Consider the following 11,687-nt stretch of genomic DNA (forward strand, 5'->3'; position numbering starts at 1 on the left):
CATGTATGCTGACTATATGGTTTACGAGATCTTCATCAGCGTGGAATAAGTTCACGTCACATGAGGGAGCAATGCACGACATTCTCTTATCATTTTCTTTACCATGTGCATTTTTTATGTTTTCTTGAATTTGCCATATTCGTGAAATATATTCTTACAAATAGAACATTGATATATTTCCAAGCTACTTGTCATTTGTAAGTCGTTAGAGGATTTTCCTTTAAGGTACTTGGACACAGATTTGAAGTTATTATTTTCTCTATAATATTACAATTTATATATCTTAAAAGCATTTCACACAAAAATTAATTAAAAATATCGTTTCGTTTAAAAGATAGTGAAAATCTCAAATTTTCGGCGGGTTTGATTGACATATTCTTGCACTCTCACAAATTAATTTTATTCTTAATCCTTAAGAAAAGTGACAGTCTCGTTTTGTATAATGAAAAATATTAATACTTTAGACCAGAAAATTCAGAGTAGACACGTTCGAAAGCAAAACAAACACACAATATATTGTCAGTCCGTGCAGTTGTGGTAAGGCTGATTGTGACGATTGAACTCACCCGGTGAATTCTAAATATAAAAAATAACAGAACTAGAGCCCTGTTTACAAAAACTGTGTACATAACACGAGTGTGCTCGATTTGCTAAACTCTGTACGCATCTCTTAGTTCGGAATGACGATACCTTTGAAGGTGTTTTGCTTTCTAACATTTCTACTCTGAATAAAATTCTTGATTAAAGTTTTATATGACTCATTAAAACACATCAAAATTGCCATTTTTCCTAAGGATGAAGAATAAAGTTAAAATTTGTAAAAGGACAAGGATGTGTCAATCAAACCACCAAAAATTTTTTTTAATAACTTTTAAATGCAATAAGATTTTTAATTAAAATTTGTGTGAAATGCTATTAAAATATACGAGTAATTCGTGATATTGTTCAGAAAAAATAAGAAAATATTAACTTCAAATCTGTGTCCAAGTATCTTAAAGAATGGATAGTTGGAAAGTAATTTGTAGGAGTTTTTAAGTGAGGATTTTTAGAGAAATAATTTATTTCTTGGTTATTTGTATCCTTACTTGAAACTAGTTAATCTAAATCAATTTTCTTACATGCTGTTCGTCCTAAATCCAATGATATTTATTTTTAATTCTAACTGATTGTGGTTGTGGAATTCTCTTATTTACCGATTCATAATTCCCCAAAAGTTTCGTAACTCTTGGTGGTGGTCTTGGTTTCCATACAAGGGAAAAAGCTAATAGACCTAAAACGACAATTCCCATCACCCACTAAAAGGTGGCCGATGAATCCCATAAATTGCAAGATTTTCATCTTGCTCTGTAAGCTCAAGTTCAGTCTCATCTAATGTTTGCAGTTGAAACTCATTATTAATAACTTAAATTAAATTATAAAATTAAATATATTTTTGAAAGAAATCCGAATATTTTATTGAAAATGTAATTTGTGAAATGAGAGATTTATGTGCTATAATCAACTTTTTATATAAATACAAACATTTAATCTTTTTTTTTTCAACCATTCTCTCATTTAATTAGCATTCATTCAATCATTCAACTTTCTTACTCTTCACGTTTTCGAAGAAGAAAGTTTGTTTTAACAAGATAAAAATAGTTTGTTTTAACAAGATAGTTGAAACTCATTATTAATAACTTAAATTAAATTATAAAATTAAATATATTTTTGAAAAAAATCCGAATATTTTATTGGAAATGTAATTTGTGAAATGAGAGATTTATGTGCTTTAATCAACTTTCAGATAAATACAACCATTTAATCTTTTTTTATTCAACCATTCTTTCATTTAATTAGCATTCATTAATTCATTCAACTTTCCTACTCTTCACGTCTCTGAAAAAGAAAGTTTGTTTTAACAAGATAAGAATAGTTTGTTTTAACAAGATAGTTCAAAATTTTTATCGATATTAAAAAATTAAAAAAAAAGGAAATAAAAATAAACTTTATACAGATAAACAGAAAGTACTTCTCGTATATTAATATGTTTTTACTTACATTTTGCTTGACGTTTGACCTCTGACCGTCACTGGACTTTGCCGGAAAATATGGTCAAGTTGTTCAGGTTATTATTGCCAGAATTTCTCCATCTTATTTTGTATATTTGTTTAATGGACGTTGAGATTGAATACTGTTCGTTATTTCCATATCCTTCCATTACTTTCAAATAATTTACTAAAAGAAGGAAAAAAGATATATATATTAAAATGACTCTAATTGCATGAAATGAAAGAAAAATGTAAGTAAATGTTCATTATTTGATATCATTTAGGGTCCCTGTTTTAAAATTATGATTATATATTATCAAAACAATAAATGAAAAATATCTTCCAAAAATGTTGTTTATCCTGGAGAGCTTGAGATAAAAGATACCACAGAGTCCGACACGTCTGCTTCATACTTGGACATTTTACTTGAAAAAGGCACAAATGGTAATCTAACAACCAAGCTATATGATAAACATGATGACTTTAACTTTTCTATCGTCAACTTCCCTTACTTATGCAGCAATATACCTTCATTACCTGCACACGGAGTATTTATATCTCAGTTGATTCGATACGCAAGAGCATGCTCTACGTATGAACAATTTCTTAAAACGAGGTATATCATTGACAAGCAAGTTGATGAAACAAGAATATCAACAGTCTCGTTTAAAGTCATCATTTCGTAAATTCTATGGTCGATACAATGACCTTGTCAGCAAATACAATTTATCATTGAATGAAATGCTGACTGACGTTTTTCATACCAATTGTTAGTTCATTATTTATACACTGAATTGACCACGGATTTATTTCCGTTATTTCCTGATTATGACAACGAGCACACGGCGGGTGTGACCGGTCGGCAGGGGATGCTCACTCCTCCATGGCACCTGATCCCACCTCTGATGTTTCGGGGGTCCGTGTTTGCTCTGCTCTTATTTTGTATATTTGTTAAATGGACGTTGAGATTGAATACTGTTCGTTATTTACATATCCTTCGTTTAAGCGTGATTCTTATTATTTCGGAGAGAAAAGGAAAACATTAAGTATATATCTTGAGTACATTTATAATTTTCTGATTCGTGTTTAAGAAAAGAAAAGAATCTTTAAAAAAACAAATTTTGAGCAATTTTAGCATTTTTGTTGCAGAAAAAAATCTTCTAAAGGTTACTTTTGTATTCTATTTTATTTGTGACCTATTACTATCTGTTTTCGTCCGTCGTCAATCGGTCCTTAACTTTTGAACAGCTTCTTCTATGCAACCAATGAGTGAATTTCAACCAAATTTGGCACAAAGCATATATGGGTGATAGGGAACAAAAATTGTGAATTTCATGATCCCTGCCCCCCTTGGGGTGGGGCCAAAATCAATAAAATTAATGCAATCTTTAAAAGCCTTCTTCTTTACTCCTGGACATAAAGCAGTCAAACTGTTTGCGTGATTGTAATCAGCATTGAGTCCTTTACCGAAATTCATGGCCCTGGAGTCAGGGCGGAGCTAAAAAAAGTATATATTAAAAATGCATTATTTCTTTGAAAATCTTTTTCTCTGTACCTGGGTCTGAACTAAACTTTCCAAGCACATAGTTATGATAAGCAAGAGTGCCTCTACCAAAATAGTGAATTTTACGGCCCCAGGGTCAGGGGTTCTGGTATTAGGGCGGGGCTCTATTCATTATGTAGAGAAAATACATGAATTCTTTAAAAATCTTCTCTGCTCCTGGGTATTAAATAAACTAAGTAAGTATACTGTTATGATAAGTACGGTAAGAGTGCTTCTACTGAAATAGTGAATTTTATGGCCCAAGGGTCAGTGGTTCTGGTGTTAGGGAGGGGTTGTATTGATTATATAGTGAAACACAAAATATTTGACTATCTTCTTCTCTGCTCCAAGGTATTAAAAAAACTAAGTAAGTATATAGTTATGATGAGCAAGACTGCCTCTACGAAAATTTTGAATTTTATGGCCCCAGGGTCAGGGGTTCTCGTGTTAAGACGGGGCTCTTAAGATTATTCATGTTTAGTGAAAAAAACATGATGTCTATGATTATTTTCTTCTTTGCTCCTTGGTTTTTAGCAGCTACCTATATAATTATAAGCAAGGGCTCACTCTTTATGCTACGTTTACACTATGTTCACGGCAGCCCCGTTTGCCCGAAACGTAGTGCGCCGTGAGATTTTGGTTATTTTCCCCTTTTTATACAAGTCTTGACAAGTTCTTTTGCGTTCTTCTACGGTCTTCTACGGAATCCTTGATGGGCCGTAGGAAGAAGTTGTCGTGGAGTGCCGGAGGCTCCAAGGCACACTACGGTTCTGCCACGTATGCCAGCACATTCCCCCCAGGCCTCTTACGTTCTGATAGGTCCCCTCTCGTTTCTCGCGTTCTTATGACGTTCTTATACGTTTCTCACGTTCTGTCAAGTCTTTCTACGTATGAAACATGGACGCCGGGAAACTATGGATCACATTTGTACCAGAGAAGGTCTCCTAACCAGAAACAATCATTGTATCATGACCCTTCGAAGATAAAACATCATGAATTCCCAAGACGAATATTTTATTTTTGCGTGTTTGCTGGGTGCATACGTAAAATCACTTCGTCAAAATGAAGAGAACCAGCAGCAATTACAGAGAGGGGAGGCAGGAGTGCAGCAACTAGGAATGAGACGAATAAGAGGATGAGAAGGCAGAGATCCATATGGATCCATAATGAAACTTCTCTGCAGTGCCCGGCTTTTATATGCTTCCTCTCAGACCGCGTGCGCCGTGTCAGACCGTAGTAGAACGCAACGCACTGGGACCATAAACCGTAACATGCCGGGACGAACCGCGATTGAACGCGAGGAAACGGCTACCATACACCCTAGTTTGCCGTGAGGACCGTGATGAAACGTGGCAGAACGTGATAAAACGGACAACAACCGTGAACTAGCCGTGACAGAACGCGGACTAAACTCAGCAAAACGTCTCAAAACGTGAATGGACCGTGAGATGAATGGAAAAATACATTGTCCCGTCCCACTGCGGACTGCCTCCAAGTTCTGTTACGGTCTATTACGTGCTGTCGTGTTTTGTTGCGTTTATTCCGTTTTACTACGACCTACTAAGTTTCACATCTGCAACGTGGCCGCCGTGGCAATTTTTTTGACAGTTTAAAAATCAGGCACGGCATCCACGGCAATCGCGATGAGTTACGTTTGCCCATGCCGTTGCCCCAAGTTTTCTCACGCCCGTCCCGTTTTTTCCACGGTGGCCTGAAACGTGATTGCCGTGGCTGCCGGGAACATAGTGTAAACGTAGCATTAGGAATTGTAAATTTAAGGGCCCAGGGTCACTTGTACCATAGAAGGGGGGGGGAGGGCTGTACTTACATACTGAAAATGAATAAATTGTTTGAAATGTGCTCTTTTGTATAATTGAAATATTTTTTTAAAAAGCAAGGATGCCTTTCCAAAAATTGTGCAATGTGTGGATCTAAGCCTAAGAGTCAAGGGTTCATGTGTGGTAACGACATTACTGATTATTGCTGAATATAACTTATTTGTTGAAATGCATTTTTCGTTCCCCTACCTTGCCCATTGGTATTAAGTAACCAAACTAAGGAACTTCTATGTATTATGATGACGGATCAAATTGTAAATGCTGCCATGGCCTTTTGTTTACTTTTCTGGGCATTATTGTTCTTTATTTTTAGGTCACCTCAGTAAACTCAGATGACCTATTGCTATCCGTCGTCGTTCGTCGTGTGTTAACATTTGAACATTTTCAGCTTCTTCTCTGAAACCACTGAACCAATTTCTACCAAATTTGGCACTTAGCATCTATGGGTGAAGGAAAACAAAAATTTGTGAATTTCATGATCCAGGGGGTTGACCAAAACCACTAAAATAAGTGCAATCTTTAAAAATCTTCTTTACTCCTGGACATCAAGCTGTCGAACTGTTGGCATAATTGTTATCAGCATGAAGTCCTCTACCAAAATTGTGAAATTCATGGCCCCAGGGTCAGGGGTTCTAGTGCCATTCTTTAAACGTGAGAAAAAGTAAATCTGCTTGCATATAACGGCATATAGATGTGTTTTAAAGTGAAAATTAATATTTTCGAGGTATTACGCACTTTTACATTTTTTTCATTAAAAAATAGGGGTATTATCCATACTTCAGTTGCCTGTGATCTCTCTACGTACCGCCTCCACATTAAGGTCAGAGAAGACGTTCCTTAATATCTGTTTTGTATATTTTCGAAATGTATGAAAAAATATTCAAAATTTTAATACGCGTCATACATAAGACGTAAACAAAGGTAGTGATTGTTCCTTCGCCAAGCGCTCGGCACTAGAAGTGAAAGTCACGGGTCTTTCGGTTATGACCTTAAAAACGTAGGTCTCGTGTCACGGTAGGCGTTGGAACGATAAAGAGCCCTCACTGCTCAATGGACCCGAGTGCCGAGTATAGGTCTAAATCTGAAGCCCTTCACCGGCATACGGTGACGTCTCCATATGAGTGAAAAATTCTTTAGAGGGACGTTAAACAATATACAATCAATCAGAATTTTAATAAAATTCTGATTTCTAAACCAGTTTCTAAACGTGATTTAAAAATCCAAACACTTAAAAAAAATTTATAATTGGATTTTTTTTCTTCCCCAAAGGATTATAAAAGAAAGTCTGCCCCTGGTATCTTGCAGAAATTCCTGGTAAGGTATCTCGATTTTTTATGAGTAAACATATTTTAGTAGTAATACTTCAATGCCAAACTCTTAAAAACAATTTATCTATTATTAAGGAATGTCTCGTCTGTCCTTAAACAGTATAGAGGGAGTTCTGTTTCCACGCTTTATTCAATTTTAGAGGTTCCGAAGGGCTGCTGTCTTATTCTTTGAACCATTTATTTTTATTTTCTTGGAAATATACTTTTTAATACTAGTAATCACTTGACATGCGCGGATCTAGAGGGGGTCCTTATAAGAAAAATGACTCGATTGTTATTATATATGAAGATATTTCTAAATTAGATTTTTAGGTCATCTGAGTAAACTCAGGTGACCTATTGCTATCCGTTTTCGTCCGTCGTCGTGCGTCGTCCGTCGTGCGTCGTGTGTTAACATTTGAACATTTTCAGCTTCTTCTCTGCAACCACTGAACCAATTTCAGCCAAATTTGGCACAAAGCATCTTTGGGTGAAGGGGAACAAAAATTGTGAATTTCATGATCCCTGCCCCCCTGGGGCCTGAGGGGTGGGGCCCAAACCACTAAAAATAATGCAATCTTTAAAAATCTTCTTCTTTACTCCTGGACGTCAAGCAGTCAAACTATTTGCATGATTGTAATCAGCATTGAGTCCTCTACCAAAATTGTGAAATTCATGGCCCTGGGGTCAGGGGTTCTAGTGCTAGGGCGGGGCTAAATAAGTATACAGTGAAAATGCATTATTTCTTTGAAAATCTTCTTCTCTGCTCCTGGGTATTAGATCAACCAACTAAGTACATAGTTATGATGAGCAAGAGTGCCTCTACCAAAATTGTGAATTTTATGGCCCCAGGGTCAAGGGTTCTGGTGTTGGGGGGGGGTTCTATTGATTATACAGTGAAAATACATGAATTCTTTGAAAATCTTCTTCTCTGCCTCAAGGTATTAAATAAACTAACTAAGTGCATAGTTATGATGAGCAAGAATGCCTCTATCAAAATTGTGAATTTTATGGCCCCAGGGTCAAGGGTTCTGGTGTTAGGGGGGGGGGACTCTATTGATTATATAGTGAAATACATGAATTCTTTGAAAATCTTCTTCTCTGCTCCTAGGTATTAAATAAACTAACTATGTGCATAGTTATGATGAGCAAGAGTGCCTCTACCAAAATTTTGAATTTTATGGCCCCAGGGTCAAGGGTTCTGGTGTGGGGGTGGGGGCCCTATTGATTATATAGTGAAAATACATGAATTCTTTGAAAATCTTCTTCTCTGCTCCTTGGTATTAAATAAACTAACTAAGTGGATAGTTATGATAAGCAAGAGTGCCTCTACCAAAATTGTGAATTTTATGGCCCCAGGGTCAAGGGTTCTGTTGTTGGGGTAGTTGGGGGGGGGGGGGGGGCTCTATTGATTATATAGTGAAAATACATGAATTCTTTGAAAATATTCTTTTTTGCTCCTAGGTATTAAATAAACTAAGTGCATAGTTATGATGAGAAAGAGTGCCTCTTCCAACATTGTGAATTTTATGGCCCCGGCCCAGGGTCAAGGGTTCTGGTGTGGGTGTTGGGGGGGGGGGGGTTACTGATTATATAGTGAAAATACATGAGTTCTTTGAAAATCTTCTTCTCTGCTCTTTGGTATCAAATAAACTAACTAAGTGCATAGTTATGATAAGCAAGAGTGCCTATATCAAAATTGTGAATTTTATGGCCCCGGGGTCAAGGGTTCTGGTGTTAGGGGGGCTCTATTGATTATATAGTGAAATACATGAATTCTTTGAAAATCTTCTTCTCTGCTCCTAGGTATTAAATAAACTAACTACATGCATAGTTATGATGAACAAGAGTGCCTCTACCAAAATTTTGAATTTTATGGCCCCAGGGTCAAGGGTTCTGGTGTGGGGGTGGGGGCTCTATTGATTATATGGTGAAAATACATGAATTCTTTGAAAATCTTCTTCTCTGCTCCTTGGTATCAAATAAACTAACTAAGTGGATAGTTATTATAAGCAAGAGTGCCTCTACCAAAATTGTGAATTTTATGGCCCCAGGGTCAAGGGTTCTGGTGTGAGTAGGGGCGGGGGGGCTATATTGATTATATAGTGAAAATACATGAATTCTTTGAAAATCTTCTTCTCTGCTCCTAGGTATTAAATAAACTAAGTGCATAGTTATGATGAGAAAGAGTGCCTCTTCCAAAATTGTGAATTTTATTTCGTTCGTTATACTTACCAGTCATAAATATACATTAGGATATCTTCCCCTTATTAACGTTCATAACTCGCGGGCAAGCGTTTAAAAGAATAAGATTCAAACACTTATAAGACTGAGATCACATCTCAGGTGCTTGCCCAAATCAGTTCATCTTCCGGCGTGCAACAGAACGTTCATACTTTTTTTGGCAGAGATTTCTCAGCCATGGAGTGATACAAATACTTTGTATTTTGTATAAGGTATTGGTATAGATACTCTCTCATGTTAGTTTAAGTATGGAAGAAGCCAGTTTTATTTCGAACGACGAATTAAATTCGGGCTCGGAATTCCAGAATTTACAATCAGTAATGGAGGCCAAAGGAAAAAAAACCGCGGTCCGGTAGGAAATCCTCCAGCAAAGCTAACGAGAAAATGGAACAATTAGAAAACAGAGTCAACGAAAGGTTAGACACTATGATGAATTTTCTAAGAGAAAGTATTGAAACTTTGTCCAGCAGTGTTTTAGAGAATACAGCTTCTCATAATGTGCACGAGACAAACGTGTCTCATAATTCGTTAGCGGATCAGGATACCGGTGGTTTATCCACGCGGAGACCTGAGCCCATGGTATCAAATGTAGACGATTCATCTGGAATGCGTCCGATTATACCTTTGGAAAGTGAAGTCCAAATTGAAGGGACATTAAGTGTGCCTGAAATGGACGATATGATATCATTAGCTCCAAGTGTCAGAGAAGTACGTGAGCTATTGGGTGATAACGAATCCTCAGTTCAAGAGGAATCTATTACTGCCCATGATTTTTGATAATAATCAACATAAGTTGGACAGCAACAACAACAATAGATTTCAGAACTTGATCAATAAAAGTGATGAGCATACAAAAACTCTAACTGATATTTTTGGCAATGTTTCTTCTTCAGAGGAAGAAAAAACTGGATTAGTTTTAGACAAAACACAAGAGGAGATCTTGAAAAAGTCATGGAGAATTACTGATCCAGAACGCTTGTCTGCTTACAGAGATGAATATAGACAATGTTTCCCTGTTCATCCAAACTCGGCAGCATTTCTTCAAGTTCCAGGGCTAGATGACATTTTAGAACCAATGTTAAGAAAAAAACATGGAAATAAAACCAAAGGTTGGGGGAAAAGTAAACATTTAATTTCCCAGCCGTACAAAAGTATTGAAACTTTGGCATATCAGGGACAGATGGCTGCCCGTATGGGTATTATTTCATTAAGCTACATGCAGCAAGCTTTAGGAACGTTGTTAGATTCTATAACTTGTCAAGATGCGGACACAGTTCAAGCAATTAAAGACATTTTCTCCATGTCTACCAAGGCACTAGATCAAATGGGGAGAGCAGGGGCTTTTCACCATCTTATAAGAAGGAAAACTGCAGCACAAGACTCTGGATTATATACCTTGAAGGATATTCATAGCAAAATTATTTGCCTGCCTCTTTCAGAAGATGGCGTCTTTGGCAAGAAATTAGAAGAGAAACTAAAAGAAAGGAAAGAGCAGAAAGATTCTCTTAAGGATTTAATTCCAGAATGGAATGAAAAAAATCAAAAACGCAAATTTTCAGAAAATTCTGCTGAAAACTCTGGAAATTTTAAAAAACCCAGAACTACTACTGTTTTGAATAACAGTTACAGAACATCTACTCAGAGACCCAATTTCTCAAGACGGTCTTATGACTACAAACCAAGAGAGGACAATTCGAGAAATACGTCTGCATCTGCTACAGTAGACAGAATTGGTTCCTTTCGGATCCCAAAGAAATCTAATAAATGACTGCAGATTAGAACAGGTAACCAAAATTGCAATGCTTCCCGAGATACCAGTTGGGGGTCGTCTCAAACATTTTGTAGAAAACTGGAATCTTGTAACTCAAGACAGTTGGGTATTATCAATAATCAACGAGGGTTACAAACTAGAATTTCTTCAAATTTCTTCAAAAACCCCATTCATTCATTCATTAAAACTCTTAACGATCTGACATTTTATATCCAAAGTCCGGAGCAGACGTACACAAGGCACATAAAAAATATTTATCTGAACATACAGATATTTATTAACCATCCACTAGAACTGATTATAGACAACCGTTTACAGGTAACAACACTCAAGGTACAAAGTAACAGTACTAGTATCTGTCCCGCTGCAGAGTAAACAAGGTCATAAAGAACTGCGGCCAAAACCTGCTACGGTGTAACGTGGAAAGGGATAATATATACCGCGATTCGCGTTGCTAATAATGTATGCGTGTGTTGGAAGTGTGCAAGTTTATGAAGATAATCATCACAAAGTGTCTCTTCCGAAGAAGAAATAAAGTATAAATCCGATGATTAGCAATTTGCTAAATGAATATATGCGGGCTTTATTCCACTTAACCTTTATTCATTAAAAAAAATGCTAGGCTCACTTTATGCATAAAATGGTCCTGTACTCATATTCCTTAATTAACTATCATCATCTTTCCCTTTTTTTAAATCGAAATAAAGTATTTTCCAGGTCCTTTCAATTCGTATACTGACCGTTCACGGTAGCTCAGTCGGTAAAGCGCTCGCTCCGTGATCGGGAGGTCGTGAGTTCGTATCTGGGCCGCGACTGACCTAGTCGTTAAAATTGGTAGCAACTGTTCCTTCGCCATGCGCTCGGCGCTGGCACGATAAAGATCCCTCACTGCTCAATGGCCCTGAGTGCCGAGTAAAGGTCAAAATTTGAAGCCCTTCACCGGCATACGGTGACGTC

At 36.8% G+C, this 11,687-nt stretch overlaps 1 pseudogene; it reads left to right on the forward strand.

Moving 5' to 3' along the window:
* The first annotated feature begins 9,280 nt into the window (after nucleotides 1-9,280).
* LOC134274196 (uncharacterized) lies at nucleotides 9,281-10,854 on the forward strand (annotated as a pseudogene).
* The last annotated feature ends 833 nt before the right edge of the window (nucleotides 10,855-11,687 follow it).

Source organism: Saccostrea cucullata, unplaced genomic scaffold (genome assembly GCF_032062105.1).
Source record: "Saccostrea cucullata isolate Sc308-1 unplaced genomic scaffold, CSIRO_AGI_Scuc_v1 ctg759, whole genome shotgun sequence".
Lineage (NCBI taxonomy): Eukaryota > Metazoa > Mollusca > Bivalvia > Ostreida > Ostreidae > Saccostrea > Saccostrea cuccullata.